Source organism: Canis lupus, chromosome 9 (genome assembly GCF_048164855.1).
Source record: "Canis lupus baileyi chromosome 9, mCanLup2.hap1, whole genome shotgun sequence".
Taxonomy (NCBI): domain Eukaryota; kingdom Metazoa; phylum Chordata; class Mammalia; order Carnivora; family Canidae; genus Canis; species Canis lupus.
Window position 1 is genome coordinate 6,057,494 of NC_132846.1, and position 27,021 is coordinate 6,084,514.

At 42.2% G+C, this 27,021-nt stretch overlaps 1 long non-coding RNA gene, 1 other non-coding gene and 1 pseudogene across 2 annotated transcripts in view; all 3 read left to right on the forward strand.

Annotated features, from left to right (window-relative positions):
- Positions 1–6,147: 6,147 nt before the first annotated feature.
- Positions 6,148–6,701, forward strand: LOC140640646 (mitochondrial pyruvate carrier 2 pseudogene; annotated as a pseudogene).
- A 10,629-nt stretch (positions 6,702–17,330) lies between these two features.
- On the forward strand, positions 17,331–17,434 carry LOC140640681 (U6 spliceosomal RNA). The gene has a single exon (XR_012037325.1). It is a non-coding gene; the product is annotated as a U6 spliceosomal RNA (small nuclear RNA).
- Positions 17,435–18,570: 1,136 nt separating this feature from the next.
- Positions 18,571–27,021, forward strand: part of LOC140639736 (uncharacterized) — a 43,015-nt gene continuing 34,564 nt past the window's right edge. Inside the window, exons 1-3 of the long non-coding RNA XR_012036345.1 lie at positions 18,571–18,683; positions 19,328–19,425; positions 20,138–20,213. This is a non-coding gene — a long non-coding RNA (uncharacterized lncRNA). The remainder of the gene's footprint in view (positions 18,684–19,327; positions 19,426–20,137; positions 20,214–27,021) is intronic.

A 27,021-nucleotide genomic window follows, 5' to 3' on the forward strand; every position in this document is an offset into this window, starting at 1 on the left:
GAGCAGTCACTACAGAGAGACAGAGCACCACGCGGCCTCCTGCCCTGCTCACTGCCTGTGGCTCCTCCGGCAGAGGAACACCCATTGGGGTCCCAGATATGGCTGAGCCTCCACCCAAACTGTCCTGTGTGGGACATCGCTTACCCTTGTCACCATTCCAGGGTGCTTGGAAGCTCTTCCCTTGTAAAATAGCGAGGGCCTGAACTTTCAGAGGGGTGGGTGTTGTAGGAAAAAAAAACCCAAAACCACCCCAAACCGAGACCAGTGTGTTGCTAGACAGCAGGGAAAAGAAACCTTATTATACACTTTACATGACCAGTGATGAATAGCATCAGCAGGGGAGGGTGATTGAGTTTGAGGGAGTCTAGTATGTAGCATCCTTTCTCCCAACATTTGGAGCACAGTCCAGGAACTTGAGAGACAGATAAACAGTCAGATTTGAGGAACATAAAACATGAAGCTCTGACTGACTTTAGGGCTTCGGTGGAATAAACATGGGTCACGTTGATTTTTCTTTAACTCTTGGGATTTATAGGGCTTTGGTGCATCACACGACTTTTTTTTTTTTTAAGATTTTATTTAGTTATTCTTGAGACACACACACACAGAGGTAGAGACACAGGCAGAGGAAGAAGCAGGCTCCATGCAGGGAGCCCGATGCAGGACTCGATCCCAGGACCCCGGGATCATGACCTGAGCTGAAGGCAGACGCTCAACCACTGAGCCACCTTGGTGCCCCTACGTGACTAATTTTTTTTTAAGATTTTATTTATTTATTCATGAGACACACACACACACACACACACACACACACACACGCACAGAGGCAGAGACACAGGCAGAGGGAGAAGCAGGCTTCCTGGAAGGAGCCTAATGTGGGACTCGATCCAAGATCCTGGGATCATGCCCTGAACTGAAGGCAGATACTCAACCACTGAGCCACCCAGGTGTCCCTACGACTAGTTTTTATAGTTATGTGATTGTCTTCTGATGGGTGGGGTTGGGCTGGCAGCTTTAGGCCTTTGATTCTCAGTAAGCATAGTTCCAGGATATTTTGACCTAGCAGCTAATGGCAGCTTTATCCACAGGCAAGCAACTGTCTTTATGTAGGCAAGGCAGCAAGTGGCAGCCTTACAAACATGCAAGCACTGCATCGGGCTCAGTAAACAGAGGGAGCTGAGGCAAGGTTTTGATTAGAGGGAAAAGAGAATGTTTTCTTATGTCAGCTTTTAGGTCTAGGGAATGGAATAATTTTCTTATTGCTTGGCTGCAAATCTACAGTACAAGACTTTAAAAAGGAAAAGAAGCTACATTTCATGCACTCTAAAAATCATCTATGTGTGAGGTTCTAGCTTTAAAATGATATGCCAGGCAGTGTGCTAGATCAGCCATGCAACCTCTGGTCCTCTCTTATACTATTTTGAAAACTCCACAAGGACCATTTCCAGGGATAGAGAGGGGCATTATACGACTATAGAGTGGTCAATCCACCAAGAGGATAGAACTATTCTAAATGGATATGAATCTAACATCAGAGAATCAAAATCCATGAAGCAAACACTCATAGAGCTAAAAGAAGATGCAAATCCATTTGTTGCAGATTTCAAACACACTTTTCCCAGTGATAGAAAAAAATAGATGGAAAATGAACGAAGATATAGAAGTTTTAAACAAACATTATCAGTCAAGTTGACCTAATTGATGTTTATAGAGTACAACACTCCAAAACAGGAGAATACCACCCTTTTCAAAACAGCAAAACACGTTTTCAAACATGAAATAGTCATCGAGATTCTGAGTCATATAAGTCTCCATAAATTTAAAAGCTCAAACTTACACAAGAGAAGTAAATTAGCATATACACTTCTAATTAGGAATTAATTAGAAATCACCGAGAGAGAGAGAAAAGAAATCACAAGAGAAATATACCTTAAAAATTCCAAGTTAAAAGCATATTTTAAAAATAACACATGGACCAAAGAAAACCTTGCAGAAAATGAATGTTTTTGAAGCGAATGAAATTGAAAGCACAGCACATCAAAAATTTGGGTGTGTATTTAAAGCCGTGTTTAGAGGGAACTTTACGGCATTAAATGCTTTTACTATAAAAGAAGAAATAGCCCAAATAAAAAAAAAATTGAAACTTCTACCTTAAGAAACCAGAAAAAGAAGCAAAATAAACCCGAGGCAAAAAGAAGGAAGAAAATAATACAAAGCACACCGGAAATCCATAAAATAGGAAATAAACGAACAATAGAGAAAAGTAATGAAATGAAAAGCTGCAGTAGGTTGAGTAATGGTCCCTCAAAGATGGCCATGACCTGGGAATGTTACCTTTTTTTGCCAGAGGGACTCGCAGATGTAATTTTTTTTTTAAGATTTTATTTATTTATTCATGAGAGAGACACACACAGAGAGAGGCAAAGACACAGGCAGAGGGAGAAGCAGGCGCCTTGCAGGGACCCCAAAGTGGGACTTGATCCCGGTTCCCGGGATCATGCCCTGAGCAAAAGGCAGACGCTCAACCGCTGAGCCACCCAGGCATCCTATTGTGATTTTTTTTAAAAGTTTTTAAGCCAAAGAGATTATCCTGGAATATCGGAGTGGGCCCATTGTCATCATAAGCATCCTTATTAGAAGGGCCAGGAGAGTCAGGGTTAGAGACATGATGGTAGAGGCAAAAAGGTGGGACATGGAAGGAGGGGTCATGGACCAAAGAAGGCAGATAGCCTCTAGAAACTGAAAAAGTCAAGAAAGTGCATGTTCCCCTCAGAACTGCCAGAAGGAACCTGCCAACACCTTGGCTTCAGCTCCATGAGACTGATTTAGGACTTCTGCCTTCCAGAACCATACAGTAATAAATCTGTGTTGTTTGAAGCCACAAAGTTTGTGGTAATTTATCACAGCAGCAGTAGGAGATGAATACAATAATCCTTTGAAAGATCAATAAAATAGATAAATCTCTGGTCAGACTTACCAAGAAAATAAGAGAGAAAATACGAATTAACAGTATCAGGGATGAAAAGGGATTACTCCACATGTTAAAAGGATATTAAAATAATGAATGACATGTGTCAGTAAATTCTACAGCTTGAGTGAAATGGACAGTATCTTGAAAAGATAGAAATAACTGTAGTTCAGTCAAGAAGAAATATATAACCTAAAATGATAGAGAAATAAAGTCTCTTTATGAAAGAAATTAAATTCCTAATTGCAAATCTTACAACAAAAACAGCAACCACAAGAAAATTCTGGGCCCAGATGGCTCCACTGTGAATTTTTCCAAACATGTAAAGAAGAAATAATACCAATTTTACAGAAATTCTTCCATAAAGTGGAAGACAAGAAAATACTTCTCTGCTTATTTTATGGGGTCAGCGTAAAATAATTTGCCAAAATTAGTCAAAAATATAAAAGAAGAAAACTATAGGCCGATATTGCTCATGAGTATAGGTGCACAAAATCATCAACCCAATTTTAGTAAACTGAATCCAATTTATATATAAAAAGGATAATACATAATGACCAAGTAGGGTTTATCTCAGAAATGCAAGGTTGATTCAATATTAGAAGTAAATTAATATCAGACATCATATTAACAGGTAAGAAAGACTCTCACAGATGCAGATGAAAAATTGGAAACTGGAAATTCTATTTTATTTATTTATTTGTAAGTAGGCTCCACACCCAGTGTGGAGCCCAACACAGTGCTTGAGCTCACAACCTTGAGATCAAGACCTGAGCTGAGATCAAGAGTTAGGTGCTTAACCGACTGAGCTACCCAGCCACACAGGCACCCAGGCATTTCAATTTAAAATGAAATTTTAAAACATCATTTACAATAGCATTGAAAGATATGAAATAACTAAGATAAATTTAACAAGATACATGAGAAATCTATACACTGAAAACTGAAAAATGCTGCTGAGAAAAAAAAATTAAAGGCCTAAATTAGTAGAGAGATTACCATGTTCATAGGTTGGAAAACTCAATATTGTTTCCCTCCAAATTGATCTGGATGTCCCAAGCAATACCAATAGGAATTTCTGTAGGGATTTTGTAGAAATTGACAAGATGATACAAAAATGTATATGATAATGCTAAGGCCTAGAATAGGCAAAAAAGTTTTGAAAAAGAAGAATAAAGCTGGAGGACTCATGCTAATTTTAAGACTTTCCATAAATCTACAAGTAATAATGATAGTGGGGTATTGGCAAAAGAACAGACATGTGTATCAGTGGACCAGAATAGAGTTCAGAAAGAGACCCACACAAATATGAGCAATCAATTTTTAAAAATATTTTATTTAATTATTAGAGAGAGAGAGAGGATGTGCACGAATGGGGGAGTGGCAGGGGGAGAGGGAGAGAGAGAATCACAAGCAGAGTCCCTACTGATGGGGCTCCAACTCACAGCCTTGAGATCACCACCTGAGTGAAACCAAGAATCAGATACTCCACAGACCGAGCCACCCAGGTGTCCCTGAGCAATTGATTTTTGACAAAAGTACTGAGGTAATTCAATGGAGAAGGAACTTTTTTTAACAAATGGTGTCAAAACAAACTTATGGGGGGAAAATACTTTGACTTTTCTCTCACACCAGATACAAAAATTGACCTGAAATATAAGAGCTAAACTACAAAATTTCAAGGAAAAACTTGAGAGAAAATTTGTTGTGAACTTTAGGTAGGCAAAAATTCTTTAGATGGGAACTTGAACATCAAATTAAAAACTTCTCTTTAAGTGACACTGTTAAGAAGATGCAAAGATAAAACGCAGCCTAGGAAAAGATATTTGCAAAACATATATTCAGGAAAATTATTTGTTTTCAGAATATATAAAGAACTCTTAGGATTCAATGACAAGATGAGACAACCTGATTTTTAAGAAATAGGCAAAGTTTTTTTTTTTTTTTTTTTTTTTTTAAGAAATAGGCAAAAGTTTTAAAGAGACACTTCACAGTATAAGACAGATATTTGGGAAATAAGCACATAAAGAGATGCTCACCATCACTAGTCATTAGGAAAACACAAATTAAAACCAAATTGAGATAATATAACATACCATTAGGGTGGCTAATATTAACAAGACTCTCAAAATCAAATGACAGGAGATCATGGAATGCAAATGAGAACAGCTTCTGGGGAGTCCAGGTGGCTCAGTAGCTTATGCATCTGCCTTCGGCTCAGGTCATGATCCCAGAGTCCTGGGATGGAGCCCTGCATCCAGCTCCCTGCTCAGTGGGAACTCTGCTTCTCCCTCTCCCTCTGCCCCTCTCCCTGCTCGTGCTCTCTCTCTCTCTCTCTCTGTCTGTCTCTCTCTCAAATAAATAAAATTAAAAAAAAAATCCTCTCTCTCCTTCTTCCTTTCCCCTCTCCAATCATGCACACTCTCTCTCTAAAAAAAAGAAAAATGAGAAGAGCCTCTTTAAAGAACAGTCTGGCAGTTTCTTAAATAGTTAAATATATACTTACAATATGGCCCAGAAATTCCACTGCTAGGTGTTTATCCAAGAGAATCAAAAAAATATGTTCACAGAAATACTTGTATGTGTGTATTTAAAATTGTCCCAAGCTTGAAACTACCCAAATGGCCGTTAACACTGGTAGTTGGGCCAATTTTGGTACATCCATACCATAATATGATTCAGGGATAAAAATGAGCTGCTACTGATACGTGCAACAACCTGGATGAATCTCAAAAGCCAGATCTAGAAGACCACATACTCTATGATCCATTTATTTATTTTTTAAAAAGATTTTTATTTATTTATTTGACAGAGAGAGAATAAGCACAAGCAGGGTGAGCTGCAGGTAGAGCGCGTGAGAGAAGTAGGCTCTCGAGCGCGAGACCTTGGGATCATGACCTGAGCTGAAGGCAGACCCTTAACTGACTGGGCCACCCAGGTGCCCCTCTATGATCCATTTATATAGAACTCTAGAAGACAGAGAACAGATTAGTGAATCCTGTGGCTAGGGAGAGTAAATAGACTTCAAAAAGACACAAAGGAAAGTTTTGAGGGATGATGGGAATGTTTTCTATCTTGATGGTCATGGTGGTTACATGATGATACATTTTTCAAAATTCATCAAACTGTCTCCTTAAAAATGGTGAATTTTTTTTTCTTTTCTGGGCCCTGGCCTCCTGATGGGCTTGCAGGAGGGCAGGCTGAGCGGCAGGAAGGGCACCCTAGGGGAGAGGAGGACACCAGGCACGGTGGCAGGAGGAGGTGAGGTGTGGCCTTCGTGTCAGCCGGGGACTGGCGCTCAGCCACTCTCCCACCTGGCCGTCCACGATCACTCCTCCACAGGGACAGCAGCCACTGGTGCCCGGGGCCTTCAGGCCACCTACCACTGGGTCTTTGATAAGGTGGAGCTCCTGGTGCTGGAGAAATTGAGGCCAGTGTACAATCACTGGGCAGGTCCCCCAAACAGCTTTTTTTTCTCCCTGGGCTCCTATTACAAAATGGGGACTGGTGTGTGCTGGGTTGGCTGACAAGGCCAGACCCGCAGAGCAAGTCAGCGCAGCTCATCCTGCTGTTGTGAGGCAGTAGGCTTTATTTGGCCAAGATACTCACTTGTAATTATTCCAAAAACCCGGAGTGTGTCTGCTGTTAACCTCTTTGTGGGGCAGCAGGAGCCTCTCGGCTCTTTCCTATTTGGAGATACAACCAAGAACTAAAAGGTAAAGTCAACAGATAAGAGTTCCTGACCACCTGAACAATCTAGCTGTGGCCGTAACCGCTGGGACTAAATTGATTTATTATTTTGTGATTGATAAGGTGATATGAACTGTGTTAATGTTTGGAAGGCATAAAAAAAAAATCAAACTGTATCCTGGGAGCTAATACTTGATTCAAAAGAAAAATAAAGCAAACTTTTAAAAAAGAATTTTTATTTATTCCTTTGAGAGAGAGAGAGCAAGCAGGGGGAGAGGCAGGGAGAGAGGGAGAAGCAGGCTCTCCACTGAGCAGGGAGCCCGATGTGGGGCTCGATCCCAGGACTCTGGCATCATGACCTCAGTCAAAGGCAAACAGATCCTTAACCATCTGAGCCACCCAGGTGCCCCTAAAGCAAGCTTTTCATTTAAAAAATGGTGAATTTTATTGTATGTAAGTCATGCCTCAATATGGCTGATTAAAAGAAAATTTGCTGCCTTTTTCTGAAGAGAACTGGGGCAAGAGAGAATTCAAATCCTATGCCACTGCTGCAGAACAAGACCTAGCTTGAAGGGCCACTCGGAGCCTGGACCATTCAGAAGCTGAGGACCTACAGGTCTTGAGGAGGACGTGTTGGATCCTTGTGTCTCACTGGGCCCCGGGCCACAGTTTTGGAAGCAACGGTAGCCTCCGTTCAGGAATCTGCTGAGAGTGATTTTCCAGCTGAAATTAATGTGAGATAAGGGCGAAAGCTTCCAGAGGAGGCAGGCGTCCTGCGTCTGAGAAATTTCAGAACAAGAAACAGTGACAACCACCCCTATGACAGAGCCCTGAAAATGCCTCTTCCCAAGAGCTAGTGGGGACTGAGTCACATGCACTTCAGCGGTGGCATGCTGGAAACACAGGGCTTTGAGGCAAATGGAAATCAAGATGTTTTCAATATGTTGGGTTGGAAATGAAGGGACCATAAAATAAGAGCCAGTGCTGGGGACTGCCACTGCTAAAGATTTCGAGACTTTCTTAGAGGGGAACCAGGTGTCAAGTTCCACCTTTGAAGTGCTAAGACAGTAAGCATTGATGGCCTTCTTGTCCCCTGCCCGTAATAAGGAGAAATGTGGTGCCACAGAGCATGTTGTTTTTCCAACAAAGACATAGAATGAGCAGCATCACGGCAAGAGTGCAACCAAGGATTCTGCCCATTTCTGTGTATTTGTCCCCTCTCAGATGTCGAATCTTGGTTATGGCCTTTTGGCCATTATAAGCAGAGGATTCTGGGAATATAATTTTGCCTGAGATACCTGCTAACTGCTAAGGATTGATGTGCTTTCTAAAATAAGTGGTTCAAGGGGAGCCTGGGTGGTATAGACAGTTAAGGATGGGACTCTTGATTTCTGCTCAGGTGGTGATCTCGGGGTCGTGAGATCGAGCCCTAACACCAGCTCTGTGCTCAGCGTGGAGTCTGCTTGAGATTGTCTCTCCCTCTCCTTCTGCCTCTCCTGCTCTGTCTCTCTAAAATAAATAAATAAATAAATCTTTACAATAAGTGGGTTGAAGTCTTTGATATTCATTAGTGTTGTCTTTGCTCTTAGAAGTGAGGCACAGATGAGGACAGCTGAAGCTTCAAGGTCCTAAGAGAACTACTCCTCTTCCAGGGGAAGAGAACTCACCTGCAGCTGCTAAAAGAACCACAGTCCCATCTAAATACGGGGATTACTCTAGATGGGCTCAGAAGAATAAGGAATTGAGGAGGTTGGAATTTGAAACTTTCTTTTGACTTTTAACATAGAGGCGAGATAATTTGGTTGTAGACTTTCCTAGTCAGGGGATTTCATTTTGGAGTTGTAATTTCAACCTGGGAAATTTGGGAGAAGGCATATACCCAAATTGGAATATTTTTATTAACAAATTATTTAGTTTCATAAAGAATCCCTAATGAGCTCTTTTGGCAATGTGGCTGGACCTAATGTAGGGTGGGAGACAGAATAAGGAGTGCTCTAGTCCAGTATGGCTTTTGAGTTTTTAAATTTATGTTATGACCCACTATGTAGCTTTCTGTGGACAAAAGTCATTACTGTGCATTACCAGTCTCATGAAAGAGTAGTGCTCAATATTGAAAGAGAAGCCTCATGAAGTGGGGGCTATACTATTCCCATAAACAGTGGATTCCTTCCCCTGGATGGAGTGCCACACCTTTGCAAGACCACAGAATTAGGGCTTAAACCCAATGGGTTAGAAGGAAAACAAAAAACTGAGGAACAATAGGAGGAAACACTCCTTTCTCCTCCTCCTCCTCTTCTTCTTCTTCTTCTTCTTCTTCTTCTTCTTCTTTTTTTGATAGGTGTGATTTTAGTTTTTTATTTTATTATTTTTTAAAGACTTTATTTATTTATTCATGAGGGACACAGCTAGAGAGAGAGGCAGAGACACAGGCAGAGGGAGAAGCAGGCTCCATGCAGGAAGCCCAACATGGGACTCGATCCCCGGTCTCCAGGATCATGCCCTGGGCTGAAGATGGTGCTACACCACTAAGCCACCAGGGCTGCCCACTCCTTTCTCTTCTTGATTCCAGTGCTCATCAAGGTTGAGAACCATTGCAGGAGAGCGGTGATTCACCACGTAGGCACTTGTTAGAAATACAGATCCTTAGGCCTCAGACCTACTGAAGCGGAAACTCCTAAATGGGTCAGATAATCTGTGTTCATAACAAGCACTTTAGTTCCTTTAGTTCCTTTAGTTCCTTCTGGTTTCTCCTTCTTTGGAAACTGCCTACCTATGGCAAATATGCTGCTTTGGCCTATCATCCCCACTATCCACTATGTGGCAAATCTGAAGGGTGGGCACTGTCCCCGATCAGAGAGGCTCAAAGCCCAGGAATTTTAGTTTAGAAAACAGTAATGAGTTTATTCACCTTTCATGCCCATGTTCCCAAGAGCTCTATCATTAATAGCCATTTTCCATCTGTCTGGCTCCTGTGTTTATCTCTCGCTTGGTTGGTTCTGAACTTGGGCAGGAAAGAGGGACAATGTTTATTGGGCCCCCCTCAATCATGATCTTTATGCTTAACCTAGATTCAATGTGGCCCATGTGCCATCCTTGAATCAGGCTCATGAGGCTGTTTGAATCTTATTTAGCACCTGCTCCGTGAAGGTGCTGGGGTTTATGAATAAGGATTGTTAAGCCAACAATTATTTCTGAGGTTCTGCTGTCTGAATGCCTTCACCATGTTCCTACATGGCTCCACTACCAGGAATTCATGTGTTGCAACAGAATCAAGGAAGAGAATATTATTCACATTATAGGCTGGAGACTCTCTGTCAGAAATCAGTCAAGAATAAGAAAGGATGGGGGCATTTGGGTGGCTCAGTGGTTGAGTGTCTGCCTTTGGTTCAGGTTGTGATCCTGGGGTCCTGGGATCAAGTCCCTCATTTCCCTCTGCCTGTGTCTCTGCCTCTCTCTCCATGTCTCTCATGAATAAATAAATAAAATCTTAAGAAAAAAAAAGAATAAGAAGGGACAAAGAGGTTAATTCCTTATGTTTGTAACACCCAGATATGCTTCCAAAGGTAGTGGCTCATGTCAACTTTTGGATTCTTTAGGGAAAAGACATAGATTATACTCTTCCTCATTCATGTGCACAGATAATCAAGAGTCAACATCCCTTGGGGAAGATCTAAAATGGAAGACATTTCCCAAACCAGATAGAGGCAAGCAGCTAGGAATTGTGTTCAACCTGATTTCTAAGTTTTATGAGTGCAAACATGTACATTTCCCCTCCCATGACAGTATTTTGTGATTAACTTTGCAATTTCCTTTCTTTTTATAGCCTTTGGGTTTCTAAGAGTAAATTAGCTGTTTGTCAATAAAGTCTATATTTCCATTATTTCAACCAAACTGTGCCATGTCCTAAGGTTAATTGTTGAAGTTTAGATGAGGACACAGCCTTAGGGAAAAAGGTAAAATATGAGGATTAAGTGCAGGCTTTTGTGTATCATTGACTCTTTTCCCAGAGATTGGTCCCCTAACGTTTTCCCTAAAATAAGACTGATGCAGAACCAGGCATTATAGTCATTAACATGTGCAACTTGGAAACAGAAATAATCTAGCATGACTGCCCACTAGATTATGTGTGAGCTGGCCTAGCACTGAGGCCCACCTTCAAGATGGTTGTAGGTAAGTGAAAAGGCCAGTCTCTCCTTGGCTTATAAATGTGTTATGCTGATAGATTTCCAAAACTTCCTTTATAATCAATAGTTGTTGAGAACTTAAAAAACTTTAAAAAGTCATTTTTTCGGGATCCCTGGGTGGCGCAGTGGTTTAGCGCCTGCCTTTGGCCCAGGGCGCGATCCTGGAGACCCGGGATCGAGTCCCACGTCAGGCTCCCGGTGCATGGAGCCTGCTTCTCCCTCTGCCTGTGTCTCTGCCTCTCTCTCTCTCTGTGTGTGACTATCATAAATAAATAAAAATTAAAAAAAAAAATTAAAAAAAAAAGTCATTTTTTCTTTTCTTCTGTAGAAATTTGTAGATGGTATAATTTTGAACCACATATCATAACACAAGTGAGAAATTATCGAAAATTAAGAACATTCAGTGAGGTAGCTTGCTTCACCAATAGATAATTGAATCTATAATTAAAAATAACTTTCCTCTGGAAAAGCAAGAACCAACTAGAAAAATACAATGAAAAAATGATTTACAATAGCAAAATACTATGGAATTTACACGAAGAATATCAGAAAAATTGACTCAGGAATCTAATCCTTTAATAAATGAAAAGGCATGTTTCTGGATGAGAAACAAAATTTGTAAAGTTGTTAAGTTTTCCCCAAATTGTTTATGGGATTAACCTGTTTCAATCAAAATCCCAGTGTAAAACTTTATTTTTAAAATTTTTTAAAAAAAGATTTTATTTATTTATTCATGAGGGACACCCACATAGAGAGAGAGAGAGGCAGAGAGACAGGCAGAGGGAGAAGCAGGCTCCATGCAGGAAGCCTGATTAGGGACTCGATCCCATGTCTCCAGGATCACGCCCTGGGCTGAGGGCAGGCGTTAAACTGCTGAGCCACCCAGGGATCCCCCAATGTAAAACTTTAGAAAACCTAAAAAGAGCAAAACTGATCAAGAATCTTTACAATAATACACCACAGGATCAGTCCTGGGAAGGCACTGCTGGCCTTGTCAGGAAAAGTCAGGAAAGTCTGGGTGACAGGAGGCCAAAGATAACATATATCCACTACGGTGAAGACCCTGGAATCCTGTCTCTCGAGAGGCAATGTGAGTTAGCCGCTGGAGACAATTTCTAAAAATAAAACAGAAAGTCGTCTTATCTGTGGAGATTAGGCCTCCAAGTAGCCCACAGGCGCATTTAATCCATAATTTGTCTGCAATTTACAATACAATACTATATATACACGTTTGCAGTGAAAGTACTCTCATTATTGCAGCACTTGTAATTCATCAAACAAAAGAAACAATGTTGGATAGAAGGGAAAGATAAAATTCTGGACAGGACTTCTATGCCCTTTCCAGTGTGCTAGAATTTGATGACACTGGTACCTTTAGGGTAGTTTTCTTTTACTTAGTTTCAAGGGAATTTTAAGTAATTCATTCTCTTTTTTCAAAACAAAATGCTTTTCAAAAGGAGGAGAAAATGTTTCCTTAAGGTAACCAGGCCAGAATTAAAGGAGAGAGCAGAAGGAGGGATTCGGGTAAGGGATGTATGTGTGTGTGTGTGTGTGTGTGTGTGTGTGTGTGTTGTTGTGACAAATAGCATTGCTTACATAGAATTAAATGAGTCTGACGGCTGGAAAGTCCAAATAAAAGTGGAGAGTGTAGCATGGGCAGTCCCCCCAGAAGAAATTTACAAAAGAAGAGAAAGAAAATTTGGTTGAGTGAGATAGATACATAATTTCTTTTCTTTTCTTTTCTTTTTTTTTAAAGGATTGTTTATTTATTTGAGAGAGAGGGTGAGATAGAGCAAAGGGGTGAGATGGGGGCGAGGGGCAGAAGGAGAGAGAAGCCGGGCTCCATCCCAGGACTCTGGGGCCATGACCTGAGCTGAGCCATCCAGACACCCCTAGATACATAATTTCTTAAATTGCCCCTAGATTGTGTTGACCCAGAACTGTGTCATTTCTTGATATGGAAGACAACTCTAGAAATTTCCAGGAGGCTGCTTAGCAGGTGCTTTGCAAATGCCCATTCATGCATAGGAGAGCTCCTAAGCTGAATGCTCATAACTAGGAGCATGCAAACAAACTGATTTATGTATCGGCTAAACCAGCTAAGTTTTAGCAATGCCAGTTCTTTGTACCCTTGGGTATTATCTGGAGGTAAATCAGAAGCTTCTAGATCCTTATGGTGCCTTGTAGGCAGTACTGAATTTTTGTCCTGGCTTGATTTCCCCCTTTGCATGGGCTCAGCCAGTATCTCAGTGGCGGGGCAGTTAAAGCAGGGGGCGGGGGGAGCAACTCCAACCTTCTTACAAATTGTTCATGAATTTTCAAGTGTGCCTGTTGGGCACTGATAGTGGCAACCTCCTTAGACCTCCTAGTGGATAATACCCTTGGACACGGTTGCTGGAGAGGCAGTAAATGAACTGAACTCCTTGTCCAGCATGTTAGATCAAAAGCAAACAGGCAAGGCTGTGCCAAGTTTAATTTACAAAATAGCCCCAAGGAAATGAATGCAAATGTAAACCTGGCTGCTCTCTGTGAGGATATAGGTGGTCCCTATCTGTTCTGTGACGACATCTGCTGCCCAGCAAACCGTCCTGGCGCTGAAAATCAATTTGAGCAAAGGCAGATATGTAGGGGTCAGCACTCAGGTAGGAGCTGTCTATCATCGCCAAGTGTCAGAGAGAACCTCAGCTGACACAAGACCAGAACTACCATAGGATTCGCTTCTGAATTGCAAAGAGATAAATATGAAATGCATACAGCTTATAGAGATTCATGATTAGCAATCAAATTCCTTTTGTAAATAGAATATTGCATTCCTCCTTGCAATGCTGTGCCTTTTGCTAGCCAAGTCTCACAGGCTGGGTTAGTTCTGAGTCACTCAAATGAGCTTCTTGAGACTTTCAGAGGAAAGCCCCAAATCCAGCTGAAAGAAGTACAAACACATTTAAGTGGAAAATTGGATCCTCCTATCTGAGGGCATCTTGCATTTCCACTTTGGCTTACTTATTTGCAAATAAAACTTTCTACAGAAATCTTATGGAGAAATTCAACAATAAGGTTTTATATTTATTCCTGTGGATATCAGCAGTGCTGAAAAGTCTTATCCCAAAATTAACAAAGAGGAGCTATCCTGATTAATAATCTTTTGTACTTAGAAAGCCCCAAGCAAGTTTGGGAAATTTTGTGATAAACACAAATGTACAAATATAGAGCACGTTTTGCTGCATTTTGGGTCTAATCTGAACTATCAGAGTCAGGGCCTTGGGACACTACAGTGTCATTTTTGTGAAGGTAAAATGATTAGCAGTGCCCTGGCGTTCACAGTGAGCATCCGTTCTGATCTTTTTCCTTTTCTTCTTCCCCTCTACCTTTTGTATTACTATTCTGCCTCCTTTCTCATCCTGGGGAAGCAGGCTTCCAGTCACTCCGATGATGAGCTGATGATTAATGGGGCCTGTCCCTTTGAGGATTATTTTGTCTTCTTCCTTCCTGTCAAGTCCCCTTAGGTTTCAAATCACAGGCCTAAGGATAATCCCCCACTCCCCATCTTTTATCCCCTCTGAACATCTCTGGCACCTAGTTTTGTACAAGAGCTAACACGGAATTGGCACAATCACTTCATGAAACTCTTTGAAAGTATCTGTAACAGCTGGTCGCACGCGTGCCCTGTGGCCCTGCAGTTCTACTGTGCATGCGTGCCCAACCAAAACGTGCATGCGTGCACAGGAGAAACACGTGTGCGTTCTCCTGTCAGCGCTCTTCAGGATAGTAAAGACCTGGAACTAACCCATCATAAGTAGTCAATGAAAAATTGTGGCATATTTATAAATAAATACAACAATGAGAATGAACAAACTGCAACTAAGGATGTGAATTACCTTCACAAAAATAATGTTGAGCCAAAGAATCCACACACAAGAGTATATACTGTGTGTGCATTTCAAAAAGAGGCAAAACTAATTTAAGATGTTGGAAGTCAGGATAGTAGGAACGGGGGTCGTATAGTAGGGGCGGGGGCCAGCTAGTGACAGGAAGGAGACAGCACCAGGGCTTCTTAGATCCCAAGATGATCTGTTTCTTCGTAAGTGCTGGTTATATAGTTGTGTTCGTGTTGTATACTTTTCCATTTGTATGTTATGTTATAATAAAAGATCTTTTACTCTGAAAGAAAAGGATCAAACACCGAAAATCATTCTGAGATACTTCATGTTTTTCCAAAAAACGTAACCTTTCCTGTACAAAACTTTGTCACCAAACAGCAAGCTCAGTTCTACCACAGAACCAGCTACCCTTGGCTATTATCTTAGTAGTCACTGGTGGGGTTTTGCACCTAGCTAAAAGCATTTCTAGAATTGGTGAGTGCAATACCTACAAAAACCCAACAATACTTGAGAGCCTCTTGCGCGCCAGGCATTGTGTCAGTTATGGGGGTTAAAACAATGGACAAAACCCAGTCATGCCCTCAGAGAACTCCTTGTCTATTCTATTTCTAGACTTCCCTACTCTCCTGCCTTGCTCCACCCTGGGCCCATCCCACACACTGTGCCGAGCCTACCATGTTTCTCAATCTTCCTCTCTTTCCTCTTGTGAATATACTAGCTTTCTACTCATGGAACCATACTTTGGTGGAGTTGAAATTGCTGGGACACCGAGGCAAGAAGCCAAGAAGCCACTGGATTTCATATGTCTTTAGTCACGTACCCTTCCCATCTTCCATTTTATTTATTTATTTATTTTATTTATTTATGTATGATAGTTACAGAGAGAGAGAGAGGCAGAGACACAGGCAGAGGGAGAAGCAGGCTCCATATACCGGGAGCCCGATGTGGGATTCGATCCCAGGTCTCCAGGATCGCGCCCTGGGCCAAAGGCAGGCGCCAAACCACTGCGCCACCCAGGGATCCCCCCTTCCCATCTTCCAGATGCACGAATCTCTATCATCTCTACTCCTGTCCAGCTACTCACTGCCAACACTCAGCTGGTACCCGAAAACTCAGTTTGGATATGGACAACTCTGGACGCTGTATTAACCTTTTGGGTCACGATATGACCAGTGAACAAAGTAGCTCTTAGAATTATATCCAAGTGGCAGAAAACATTCAGCCATCACCCAGAAGTGCTCACCAGTGAAGTAAGAATTTCTCAGAAATATGCCTGTTGTTTAGATGCTGAGGTATTCTAACTTGGTGGTTCCGAACCTGGGGCCCTTGGACCTTCAGATAGGAACTGGATCCTTAAGTTGTTTGTAGTACGTTAAAAAGCCTTCCAGAAATTGCACACATACCCGCAATAAGGCTTACAGGCTAGGTAAAAGGTGAGCGTTTATATTCGATTAGAAATAAATAACCTGTGTGTTGTATACTTAGTTATTGCATGTTGATTACAGGTTCTGATTGGTGGTTTATCACGACTTTGATAATGAAAACTGGTAAAACAAATTAATAACTACTAAGCAGGTGGTGTTCTCCTGAAATATCAGCTTCCAAATGGGTGTGTGCATGTGGCGGGGCCGAGGGTGTCCCTGGGGTTAATAAGATAATAAAAAGGCTTCACGGTAGTGAGAAATTGGGCAACTACTGATCTAGCGTGAGGTGTCTGGCCCTTCTGCACGGCCAGCAGAGGGCGCTGGAATGAAATTATTCCTTCGAGCCATCCTTGTTTCAAGGGCGCAAGTGAACAGAGGAGAGGAGGAGGAGGACAGGGCCTCTGCAGGTTGGGGAGGGACCACCTGGGGATGGAAGTCCGTTCCATGGGAGAGCTTTTCAGTGGGAGACAACACGCAACAAGGAAGGAACAGGTTTTTTTTTGGTGGCAGTTCTGTTTTTACTATGGTCTATATTTGCCCATGATTGTTCAGCAACAGACTGTCCCGGTGTCTGTCCGTTTAGGGCATAGCTTAAAGGATAAGCCCACCCCTGACATCCTAACGTGGCATTGTCACCAAAGAGCAGAGGTCTGAACACGTTGAAACAGTGAAGTTGTCTTGACATTTCTGGGCTTAGTTCTTCCTCCTCCTCTCCCTACTCTTCCTCCGAGGGTGACCCTGATGGAATTATTTCAGGCATCAATAAGTGGGGGAGGGAGGTTCTTTGTGGTTGGGGGTTATAAATCTCCCACTGCTTTCTGCCCACAAGGTAGGACGAGCCTGCTTGCGCATCCTGAAGGAGGCTCTGCCTCAGGGAAAAGCGGGTCAGGGCAGCCCGACTCCCATGTTCCACTTCCTCTACCTGACTGATTATCTCTTTCTGGAGAAACTGAGCATGGGTCATCTTGTCTCACTGCTTTTTGTAACTAGACATTCTACTGATTACTATTCTACAGATTCACATTGAGTTTCATTAGGACACTTAACCTGCTTAATTATAAGAATTCTTGTACTCATCATTTTTTCACATTTTAGATGTTCCTACAGTGTTCAAATTTGTTTACTCCAGCTGGATACTTGACTTTCAAACTGGTTAAATTTATCTGAACTTTTAAAAGTGGCTTTTGTGCTCGCTTCAGCAGCACATATACTAAAATTGGAATGATACAGAGATTAGCATGGCCCCTGTGCAAGGATGATATGCAAATTCGTGAGGCATTCCGTATTTTTATGAGATCTGCTGCCATTGGGGAAGCGGATCTCATAAAATTTCCTGGGTCCAAAGTCAGCGGCTCACACTGCCAACTTGGAAAAAGCAAAGGCTAAAGAACTGGCCACTAAACTGGGCTAAGTGGACACTGTTGAAATTTCTGTACATAAAAGTAATAAGTGCTCTCTCAGCTAGTGTCCAAAAAAATGCGACTTTTAAAAATAAGCACTCTGTGACTGGAATTGTAACCCTCGCATTCTGAGTTCACATAAGAGAACTGGAGGGGGCAAGCCACCTGGAGATGCTACTCCTTCTGTGGCTTCCCTAACCAAAGAGGTCTTCCTCACATGTGAATACTTCCAATGATGGGGTGGGGGAGGATGCTGTAACTCACAGGGAAGATTTTCTGGTCATGTGATATTAGAAATCTGCTTCTTTGAATTGTCCAACAATAGATGCAAGTTCTCCCTCTCCATTGTCCAAATATTTGAAAATTGCTATCCAATTTTCCCTTTGATTTTCTTTCCTGAAGGCAGAACATCTCAAGATCTTTATTTTTATTTTTTAAAGATTTTGTTTATTTATTCATGAGAGAGAGAGAGAGACATAGGCAGAGGGAGAAGCAGGGTCCCTGCGGGGAGCCCCATGTGGGACTCGATCCCGGAGCCAAAAGCAGACGCTCAACTGCTGAGCCACCCAGGTGTCCCTCAAGATCTTTAATAATGTCTCTTATGACACAAAGGTTTTTTTCTCTCCTTTGTCATCATGATTGAAAATTTTTTATTTGTCTATAGCTTGTAAAGTGAACTCTGTTCATATTCCTCTATCAGACAAGCAGACGCCCAGATTCTTGGGGGTTCATGGAGCATAGTCTGTTATGGAGGTGAGTCTGGAATGATCATGGGCCTGGGTTTGCAGCCAAGAGAAAGCCAGAAGTCAGTGATCTTAGGCAAAGCTGAGATCCAAGGCCAAACTGATCATTCAAGCACAGCATCTGAATCTAATGTAACCAGGCCAAGAGGTAAGACACCAGCTAAGGAGGGGATTCAGAGCAGCAGAAGGGCTCCCTGAAACACTGGGACAGCCCCTGTTGCATCACAATAGGGTAAGGAAAAGACTCTATGTGCCTAGTGGTTTCTATTACTGTATCCACGGAGATTTGACCGGCCATTCTTAGCTCTAACTGAGGGTATCTTCTAAAGACATAACCAATAGGTGCAGATGATTCCTTAATGACAGACAGCTGGTGAGAAAGGTTTGCTTTCTACGGTGAGACATTTGTTGAGCTCAGTAAAGATTTTGTGGCTTTTTCCTGTCACACAGAGGGGTGTGCACGTGGCTTTTCTGACACCATTCCGGATGCCAAATGTGTGGGGTTTGCCCACACCAATTCTCCAGTTCTCTGACACCAGCTGCGTGCTCAACAATTCAATCCAATTTCAACACTATCCAGAATTAGCACAGACCTCATGGGTCAAGGGCCCAGCTCCACAAGACTGCCCCACTTTAGACATCAGCTCCAAGTCCAGACTGTCCACCCTTCTGTGGGGCTAACTACAAATTTGAGGGTTCTCATGACTGTTCCCCAGGTTTGCTAATTTGCTATAATGACTCACAGAACTCAGGAAGATACTTTAATGTTTGGCAGTTTATTATGAAGGATACAACTGGAGAATAGCCAAATGGAAGAGTACACAGGACAAATTTTGGGGTCAGAGGGGTGCTGAGCTTCCAAGCCCTCTCTGGGCATGCCTACCTCCCAGCACATTAATGTGTTCACCAACCCTGAAGGTCTCTGAGTCTCTGTTTCAGAGTTGTTATGACTCAATCTTTGGCTTCCCACCGCTCCCCAGAGACTGGGGTGAGCTGGGGCTGCAGCTGAAAATTCCCATTCTCTAATTACTGTGTTTCAGCTTCCTGGTGACCAGTCCATATCCTGAAACTATCTACCTGCCCCAGCCCTGAATCACCGCATTAGTAGGAACTCAGGTGTAATGAAAAGGGGCTCATTGTAAGTGAAAAAAGACACTCCTCTATCACTCAGGAAATTCCAAGGGTTTCGGAGCTCCATGTCAAGAACTAGGGACAAAAATATATCAAGTATATTTTTTATTACACCACAGAGTGACAGCAAGGTAGCCTGTAATCTTGACACTAAGGTTTCCCGTTGAGAATGAAGTTAGGGAAATCAAACATGCAGTGCATTGGATCATGGAGCATTTGGATCTGGGGATGTTTGATGGGTAGTTTCCAAGCACTTGAGCTCAAAAAATGTTAAACTAGGTTTGGTGCCTGGAATATATGTCAACAATTGCTGGCCTAAAACTGTAACCTTTTCAATTTATGTAACCAGATTGAGAAAAACCAAAAGACCCTTGTTTAAAAAGAATGAATATAGTTACCCTATGAGATAAAAAAGCATGTGTATGTTCGGTAGAGTTTGCTGAACACAGGTAGGGGAGACAAAAAACAAAAAACAAAAAACAAAAAAAACAACAAAAAAAAACACCTGGATCTGAAATGAGCATTTAAATTATCCTTAGAGGTGTTTTCCACTGTGGAGCAGGGATGACTCACCAGACCTCTGTGTGGTTGGATGAGATATTTCTCATGAGTCTCCATTTCCCTGTGGTCTGATTCTATGCTTCCCAAGCAAGGCACTGATTGTGAGTCCTTTTTTTTTTTTTTTTTTTTTTTTTTTGTTTGTTTGTTTGTTTTTTTAGGTTTCTTGATTCTAAGAAGTTGGTACCACAGATAGATGTGGATCAATTTGTCCCTGGGAAGGGATAGGTCAAATTGGTAAGTTATTTATTTTCATTCTTCTTCATATGCAGAAAAATGATGGTTTCAACCCTACAGATGGCTTCAATAACTACTTAGAGACTGATGCCTCCCTAGTCTATGATGGCTGGCTAGCCCTTCTTTACGTATAAATGCGCCATCACTAAGTCACACATGAAACTTAAACTCAAGCTGCCCAAAGGTAAACTCCACAAAAACTTTTCCCCATCCATCTTTTGGAATGTCTCTATTTTTATTTATTTATTGAGAGCAAGAGTGCAAGCACAAACAGGGGGAGTGGCAGAGGGAGAGAGAGAAGCAAACTCTCCTCTGAGCAGGGTGCCTGATGGGGGCCTTGGTGTGGGGCTCAATCCCAGTACCCTGGGATCTGACCTGAGTCAAGAGCAGTTGCCCAACTGACTGAGCCACCCAGGCATCCTTGAATGTCTCTTCTTCAGTGAATTATGCAATGTGGTTGCCCAAGCCAGAAGTGGGGCAGGCGTCCTAGGCCTCTGTCCCATGCTGCCTCACCTTTTGGAATTAACTGCCAGGTGCTGCTCATCTCATCTCATCATCTTTTCTCAAACCTGCTTCCTTCTTTGCAGAACCACAGCCTTACCTCTGGCCTCCTTGGCCTGTCCGGGATCACTGCACTAGCTCTCAGACTCCGGCTGGTCTCTGCATTCCATTCTGTCCCCTGCTGCCAGCATGATGCTGCTGAAGTGAAAATTTGCAAATGTCAATTTTATGCTTAAACTTCTTCAATAGCTTCCAGGATTCCAGACTTTTAGCTTAGCCCCTGGGCCCTCCAGTCCCTCCCCAGAGGTCATCCTGTGTTCAGTCATTTGTATATTTCCCTAAATGCATCACACGGTGTTTCCCCTTGGTCATTTAATACAGATTGCTTCCTCTGCCTGCCTGGTGTTGTTGGTCTTCCGAGCTGGCTCCTCCTCATTGTGCTGACAACACTATCAGTTGTCTTTCTCAGAAAGCTTCTTTAGAGCCTCCCTTTGGCACACCTTCCTCAATTTGGTACCCTTGAATGTTTTTCCTTCCGTAACATTAGGGGATTATCTATGCCATATCCAGTGCCATAAGGTACTGCAATCTTAGCTACCCATCTTACACCCAAATGGGGAGCAGGAATCTAGCATGGTTAAATATGTAAACAAATCAGTGCAAGAGCTTTCACTGAATGTTTGAAAATCTTTTATTTATTCAACAAAGCAATGATTTATCCTTAGACCCTGAGGAAAGAATACTAAGGAACAAAAGTTACAGGGAGGCCAATTTGGGGTTATTGTTAAGGATTTTTGTTTCTAATAAACAGAGCTCTTTTCAAATTAAATCAACTGTTTATGTGATAGGGCACTTCTGGTTATGGGGGAAATTAGGTAAAGGCTGGATTGAAGCCGTGGATCTGTTACTGGGAGACTCAGCATCAGATGAAGACTGGACTGTGTGGTTGTCATCATGTTGGCCACCAGTGTTCCCCTTCTCCCATTAGATGCACAGAAAATAATGTTTCCTGCCCTCTTTGATGTCAGGCACTGATACGTGATTGGTTTTGGACAAAGAAACATGAGCAGAAAGGATGTGGGTCACCTCTGCTTTAGTCATCGCAGAAGCAATTTTGAGGTGCTGCTTCTGTTAGCCCAAGGCCCTGAGTGACCCTAGGGAGCAAAGCCCCTCTGCTGACCTGTGTTAGGCATGTAGTAGGAGTGAGAAATCTTTGTTGCACAAGGCCACTGGGGAACAATGTGGAGAGGAAGGCAGAGACAGATTGTAGATTCTCAGTTGCATCTTGGCCCAGGCCTGTGGGCTTTCAAGGAACCTTTGCTCAGGAAAGTTATGGTCAGAGATTCTTTGTGAACTGGAGACACACAGACCATGTTCAGCAGGTCACCATATGCCAGACAAGGGTCATCAACTAGAGATGGATTAGGTCTGCAGGTTCCAGGTTGGCCAAGTTGATTGGGCATTCCCTGGTGCTGTGGAGCCAGTGAGAGGGGGTCAGCTTCCAAGTGTGACTTGAGAACTAGTGTCAAGAGCCTACAGAGATCAGAGGACTCTGTTCTTGCTGTGTATGCCGGGTGTGTATGACTTTGGGCCAGTCACGTAGCCTGGCTAAAGATTGGCTTCCTCATAAATAAAGATTAGAAAAGCATCCCTTCTGCATCACAGGAATTTTATGGCAATCAGGAGATAACGTGCCTGGAAGTGCTTTGTAAATTGAAAATCACTAATCAGATATTGGAGCCTATCGCTATAGTTCTTCCATTAAAATTCTCAGCTTCTGTTTGTGTTGCCCGCCTTTCCTTTTTCATATGCCCGAGGTGATCTTTAGTTACAAGGTAAAGTGAGTGTTGGTAAGTTCTTTCACTTAACAGTGCTTCCACATACAGAGTCCCACCCTGTCTAGCCTGTTACTCATCTCCCAGGAGAAATTTTCCTCCTGGCTTGAATAACCCAAACTTCACAAACACACGTATTTCTTTTTTTTTTTTTTTTTTTTTTTTTTTTTTTTTTTTTTTTTTTTTTTTTTAACACACGTATTTCTTAAAACATTTTCATCTATTTACATTGAAAAAATTTACATTACATCCCCCTAAATCAGTACGTGACGTTTAATAAAATGTCATGAAGGAGAAGTCTTGAGTTAACATTCCGAATGTAATTGGTAGAGCGCCAGAATTCGGTGTGTAGATGTTCTAGAATAGCTTTATTGTCACTGAGAGGCCAAGCCACCAGTTACATGAAACCACAACTTGTCAGCAACCTTATTAATTGTTTGGTGTTGGGGGATGATGTTTTAAGCATTTTCCATTCTAACATGCAAGTTTATTCCTTATAATATGGGTGCCTTAGTTCTGCTTTAGGAAAACGGTTGGGCATTTTGGTTTTGGGCATGCTGCTAAGTGTTCCAATTAAAAACAATAAGAAAAAATAAAAATAATAAGGAAGAGGCTCTGCATTAGTATTTTCTTATAAAAAAGTAATATATTACTATTGTAAGTATGAGAAATATGCATTATCATTTGATTTCAAGCCTCCCCATTTGTAAAGTGGAGAAGTGTGAAGCTCACAGGAGTTTAGAATTCTCCCCAGAGTCCCGTAGCTTCTAGTGAGCAATAAATCCTAGCCTAGTGACTTGTCTATGCTTACAACTTGGTCTGCTATCCCTCCAGACCTTCCGGGCTGGGCTTGTGTGATACGGACATGACGTCCTTAGCATAGTCAGTTCCAGCGGCTGTAATGAATGACCATAGACTGCCTGGGTTAAACAACAATTTATTTTGCACAATTCTAGACGCTGGAAATTCGAGGTGAGGGTGCAAACACGATCAGTTTCTTGCTGAGGGCTCTCTTCCTGGTTTGCAGATGTGTCTTCAAATGAGGAGACATTCTCTTTCTCTCCGTATAAGGACACTGGTCCCATCATGGGAACTCCATATTCATGAGCTCATTTAAACCTAGTACCTCCCTAGGGCCCCACCTTCTAATATCATCCTGCTGAAAGTTAGGGTTTCAACATATGAATTTTGGTGGTGATGGAGGATACACAAATACATGGCAGGTTTTTATTTGCACAGATATCAGCTAAATTCTCTTTTGTAGTATTTTCTCTTCCTTTTATTCTGTATTTAAGCCTGAATTCTCAGATTGATTCGTCATTGGGATGTGGTAGAAATTACTTGAAAATCACATTAGCCAGAAGACTGAAATATCATATCTTAGAGAATATTTGTGGGAAAAGGAAATCCAATCAACTAATTTAAGCAAACAAATGAAAAAAAAAAAAAAAAAGGAGACTTGTTGGAAAGACAAAGTGAGAGCTACAGAACCCACGGGCTGGAAGTGTAGCCAGGGCTCCCAAAGGATCCAGAGCTCGACCATTTGGCCAGGCAGTGGCTGCCATTTCTGTTTTTTGGAGTCCACCTTGTCTCTCACCTCTGCGTGCCTCTGGATAAATGCTCCTTTCATCTCTCTCTTTGCTAACAGCTTTCTCTGCTCCATTTGAGCCCAGGCTAAGTATGGCACTCAGTCCTAGCTTTAAAAGTCCCCAACAGAGAGTAATAATGGCCTTTGTGCACTAATTCCAATTTCTCCGGATGCAGGAGTTCACTGATGTTACTCAGGTCAGATGGTCACCCTGATCTGATCCCTTATCACCAAAGAAGGAATTATGGATAACCAAGGACTGCAGGGGTCCGTCTCTGCCAGGAGTTAAGGATGGACATGTAGGAGGTAGAGATTTGGCTGAACAGATGATCCCCCAAAACAAAAAAATTACAAACACATTTTAGATTACCCTCTTGGCTCTAGGGGAAAAGGGGGGGGAATACAGAAAGGAAAGAAAAAAAGGGGAAAAAAAGGTAGACATGGCCTTTAATCATATGTCTGTGTAAGGGCAGATGTGTGTATACACGTGCGCACACACTCACATCTCTCTAGGCCTTCGGGATTGTGTTCTTTCCAAAGTAAATCCTTTCCACCACCCTCACTTGCTGCCTTTCCTTAAACCAGTTTTACTGCCTCAGGTAGAGGGTTTCAGGGTATATGTCAGTTTCTGGAAGTGCTGGTGACCCGGATGAGAAGAGTGCACAGAGTCAAGCTAACGTGGAGCTCAGGGTGAGGTCTAAAAGGCAGTGTTTTGTCTTGTCCACTGCACTGCATCCTCAGTCCCCAGTGCCAGACTTGGGCCTGGCAGATAGTGGGCACTCAATAGTCTTTTTCTTGCTTTTTTTTTTTTTTTAAGATTTTATTTATTTATTCACAAGAGACACACAGAGAGGCAGAGACACGGGCAGAGGGAGAAGCAGGCTCCCTGTGGGGAGCCCGATATGAGATCTTGACCTGAGCCAAAGGCTCAACCACTGAGCCACCCAGGTGCCCCTCAATAGTCTTTAATGAGTGAATGAAACCTAAACAGTTCACCACAACAAGGATGATGACTAGAGCTAGAATCAGAACACTGGGCCAGAGGGACCAAGGAGTGACAAGAGAAGGTAATCCAGGAGCAGCCCTAGCAGTCACCCACAGCTGCCTGTTTGCTCCCACCATGCCATATTTAAGGGGGAAGTTGGGGAGGAGTGAAGATAGATTGAATTTAGGGAGACAGAGGCAGGGCAACAATGAAGATGACACCCTACATCTTATATTAAAGTTGCTTTTGTAGTAGTTTACCTCTTGTTTCATTTGTAAGCTTCTTAAGGGCCAGAATGGTGTCTGACTTACGTATCTATCCTCCTAGCCCCCAATAACTATTCTTTTTTTTTTTAAGATTTTATTTATTTATTCATAGACACACACACATACACACACACACACAGAGGCAGAGACACAGGCAGGGGGAGAAGCAGGCTCCACACAGGGAGCCCGACATGGGACTCGATCCCGGGTCTCCAGGATCACACCCCGGGCTGCAGGCAGCGCTAAACTGCTGCACCACTGGGGCTGCCCCCCCAATAACTATTCTTATATACAGCTGGCATTCAACAAACATTGGTTGGATGAATGAATACATTAAAATTTCAGGAAACCAGGAAAAAATAATTCCCCCTATTGATTTAATATAGAATTTTTAGTGCATAAAGTAGACTTTAATACATGGTTTGGTCCTCAAGAACTCAAATACTTGTCAACAATGTAAGAGTGTTGGAGGATAACTGTTTAATTTTTATCCTCTTTTCAGAAAAAATGTTATTTCTATAGATGGCTATTTTTCTTGAAGTTTGATTTATAACTGATTTTTAACACTTCATGTTGAATGAGAGCATCCTCCTAGCTTGGGATATTTACTGTATATTTTGTGCATTATACATTTAATCAAATAACACGAAGACTAAATGATATTAATTTCTGTCTGAGTTTTGGTTGTAGTCATTACACAAAATAAAATGCATCTAATATTAACTGGAGCAATTTATTTTTTATATTAAATCTGTGTCCTGTAAACTTTCTAGACTCATTTAGTAATTCTAGTAGCTTTTTCATAGCTTCTGTAGTATTTTCTATAATGACCATGTCATCTGTGAACAAGGACAGTTTTATTTAACTGTCTGCCAGAAAAAGGCTAACATTCTTTAAAGGAATGCAAGCGGGCAGCCCCGGTGGCCCAGCGGTTTGGCGCTGCCTTCAGCCCAGGGTGTGATCCTAGAGGCCTGGGTTCGAGTCCCACGTCGGGCTCCCTGCATGGAGCCTGCTTCTCTGCCTATGCCTGTCTCTGCCTCTCTTGCGCGCGCTCTCTCTTTCTCTGTGTCTGTCATGAATAAATAAAATAAAATTTAAGTAACTTCTTTTTTTTTTTTTTTAATTTTTATTTATTTATGATAGGCACACAGTGAGAGAGAGAGAGAGGCAGAGACATAGGCAGAGGGAGAAGCAGGCTCCATGCACCGGGAGCCTGACGTGGGATTCGATCCCGGATCTCCAGGATCACGCCCTGGGCCAAAGGCAGGCGCTAAACCGCTGCGCCACCCAGGGATCCCAAATTTAAGTAACTTCTTGCAAGATTCATCCACGAAGGCAAAAGAAACAAAAGCAAAAATGAACTATTGGGACTTCATCAAGATAAGAAGCTTTTGCACAGCAAAGGATACAGTCAACAAAACTAAGACAACCTACAGAATGGGAGAAGATATTTGCAAATGACGTATCAGATAAAGGGCTAGTTTCCAAGATCTATAAAGAACTTATTAAACTCAACAGCAAAGAAACAAACAATCCAATCATGAAATGGGCAAAAGACATGAAGAGAAATCTCACAGAGGAAGACATAGACATGGCCAACACACACATGAGAAAATGCTCCGCATCACTTGCC